Genomic DNA, 3,407 nt, shown 5'->3' on the forward strand with positions numbered 1-3,407 from the left:
AAGACCCATAGCTGCACTCTTCGTACTACAGATATATTTTTGCGTCCATGGATAAAACCAATCATCAATAAGTCAATCCTTCACAAATTTCTCACAATTATAGCTGAGTCAAAATTATCATTTTACCTTTGTATTTACATCTTTCTCCTTAAGTCTCACTAATCCTCTAATGAACAACCTGTTTATAGTAGCCCTCTCGGGCCAATGAGAGGGATGGGCCCCTTGTTCAAGACTTAGAGTCAATACTTAAGAAAGAAATTCATCTACTTTCGTAGAAAGTAGAAGGAGTGAATTTCATCTTGTGTAGTTATGTTTCCAGCTCCTTACTCAAATAAATCCCCAAAATGGTAGGCTTATTGAGTCGGCGACTCGGGCCACTCTCACGCTTAGATGTCAAAGGATTATTCTTATAGGTAGAAGTCCATAACTCACTCAGGATTGAGATCGAATTACCTATGGTTATCCTATTAAATGTTAATCTCTTCAGTTAACGGTATTATAAAGAGAGATTAATTATGTCTCGGTTCGGTCTTATACAAACTCTTTGTACAGGATACTCCCACTCACATGTCTGCACATGAACAATTGGGATCAAATTCTTTGTAAAACTTACAAATTGGGTCATATCCATAGTGTCACCAGGATAAGGCACCCAACCTTATTCATATACTACAGACTTTTTAGGTTATTACTTGAAAATAATCCACTTGTATGTCTACCACATACTATTCAAGCTACATAAAATAACATTGAATCTTAGTTTATTTGATTAAGTTAATGCGTTCTAAATGTCGAATAAAATATTGCTTATTTTATTAAATAAATAATTTTTATATACAAATTACAAACTACAATATCCACAATATTGAGGACACTAAATCTAATAGTTTATAGGCCGTCAGAGTTAATATCTCCTGACGGGGCCAATGACACGTTGACAGTCTGTCTGTCTCTCTCGATGATTTTAACGAGATGTCCTCATTCAATCTTCTCTTATCAGGAGATACACCCACTCACGACGTTGTCGTCGAGAGATTGGGCCTTTTTCCTTTTTAATATTTCTATAATTACTTGTATTTTTTAATTTTGATCTGCATAACAAAAATTGAACCCAAATCAACAATAATTAAGGAAAGCTAAAGTTTTCACATACACTGAAACTAAACAAAGTCGTCCATTATATTCTTTGCTACTTAAAAGAGAGAGAAGTGTACTAATAATAATGTTTACATATAGATCTAGTGGTCCACAAAAATATATCTTGAGGAATGATAACGGGCAAAAATGCACGTTATCAGAGTGCTAAATTCTTAAACAATGTTGGATTGTGCTGATAAAACATGTTAAATTGCATCCATCAAGAATCAATTTCATAATATTTCGATCGCATGCGTTCATCGCATAGGAACAGTTGATTTTAGTGTTTTTATGCAGAATATACGTTGACGCAATGCAAGAATTATGATCATAGAAAATTATTGGTCGAGCACAACTTCACCGCAAGGCTTTACGATGATTGTGTTCGCAAACATTCGCTCGAGAAGGATTGTCGCAACTTGGTTAGCACAACATGGTAGGCGCATCTGAGTGAAAGGCTAATTAATCGTGATAGGACAGAAAGCTGATGACAGTCGAATCCGAATTAAGTTGATAGCCAATAACGATCACAAGTACATTCAGCTTTTCGGTGACAAATATTCGGCACGTCAGTTAGGAATTAAAGTCGTCCCATCTGTACAATCATGAGAGAGAAACCGCCATTCACCTTAGATGTTCTATAAATACCAGAGGCATCCTTCAAAAAAAGGTTCACCAGTTCACCATTCTTTAGTTCGAAGTTTCATACATCTTTATTCATAGTTTTTTTTCGTTTTAAGGCAGACGCGAAAGAGAGAAGATTGTGCCGATAAATCGTTTCGGTAAGCTTGGAAGAGCGTCGGAAGCTTCAAGGATAGAAAGAGAGCCGACGCCTGCAGAAGCAGGAACATCTTTAAAACCGAATAGAGATTACAGTGTAAAAGCCTCGGTCAGCAAGGAATTGCTACCAAACTCTCTACCTTTAACTTCCATTGTTATTTTGTACTCCACTCATTTGTTGTCGTTGCGAGGGACTTCGACAAAATAGAGTGCTAACGATAATTTTTTGATTTCTTTGCAGACTCTCAATCTCTGGTGAATTACGACCCGGAGATTGAGAGAACATTTAGACAGAGACTGAGAGACCACCAACAGCAACCACAATCAGATAAAGAAGAGATGGCGGAGCAGCCTGGAAACGGAGTACCAAATGATAATAATGTCATGGTGAATCCAATCCTGTTGGCAAATGATTGCAATAGACCCATTAGGGACTATGCATCGCCAAACCTCTATAATTTCTCTCCAGGAATCATGAGGCCTGCTCTCGATGGAAGCAGATTCGAGATGAAACCGGTGATACTGCAGATGATCCAGACTGTAGGACAATTTGGAGGAAGGCGTGGCGAAGACCCGTACGCCTACCTCGGAAGCTTTATTGAAATCTGCAATACATTTGTGTTCCCGAACATCTCTGCTGAAGAAGTTCAACTAACTTTGTTCTCATTTTCTCTCTGTGATCAGGCTAGGAAATGGTCATATTCTCTCGAGCCGGGAGAGATCACTTCTTGGGAACAGGTCGTGGAGAAGTTTATGAAGAAATACTTCCCACCTACTGAGAATGCCAAACGAAGGAAACTAATTACAAATTTTGAACAAGACATGGACGAATCGTTCAGAAATGCATGGGCGAGGTTTAAGAGGTTAGTCCGTGATTGTCCACACAATGGGTTGCCAGACTTCCTCCAGATGGAAATTTTTTATCATGGTTTAAATCCCACTTCGTAGATCGCTGCCAATGCGGCAGCCACTGGTGGTCTGCTTGATAAAACGTATGAAAAGGTGAAGAATATCTTGGATCGCATCTCCAAGAACCATGAGATTGAAGAGAGAATGACTAGAGATTGAGACTCAAAAACAATGACGCAAATAATGTGCTATTGCTTCACTACAAAACCAGATGACCGCAATGATGAACTTAATCTAGGGAATTGCAATCAGTAGCCCAACACCGCAAAATGGGCAAATCAACGTAATCAATCAAAACACCGCAAATTGTGCGACTTGCGATGATGGGCATGCGATGAAAGATTGCCCGCAAAATCCACAGTCTGTTTACTTTGTAAAGAATAATCCCTTTATGAATACCTACAACCCCGGGTGGAGAAACCACCCTAATTTTTCTTGGAAGAATCAGCAACAGAATTTCCAACCTATGGCACAAAAAGAAGGGCCACCAAGATTTTTCCCACGCAAAAATGGTCAAACAAACAATCAAGCAAGTAGCTCATAACCATCGCAATCATCTTCTTTGGAAAGCCTATTGAAGC

The 3,407-nt window shown here is 38.7% G+C and overlaps 1 non-coding gene across 1 annotated transcript; it reads right to left on the minus strand.

Moving 5' to 3' along the window:
• Nucleotides 1-2,703: 2,703 nt before the first annotated feature.
• Nucleotides 2,704-2,810, minus strand: LOC150034193 (small nucleolar RNA R71). Its single transcript, XR_016532568.1, has one exon. It is a non-coding gene; the product is annotated as a small nucleolar RNA R71 (small nucleolar RNA).
• Nucleotides 2,811-3,407: the final 597 nt, after the last annotated feature.

This window comes from Benincasa hispida, chromosome 9, assembly GCF_027475165.1.
Source record: "Benincasa hispida cultivar pf3 chromosome 9, pf3_genome.v1.1, whole genome shotgun sequence".
NCBI lineage: Eukaryota > Viridiplantae > Streptophyta > Magnoliopsida > Cucurbitales > Cucurbitaceae > Benincasa > Benincasa hispida.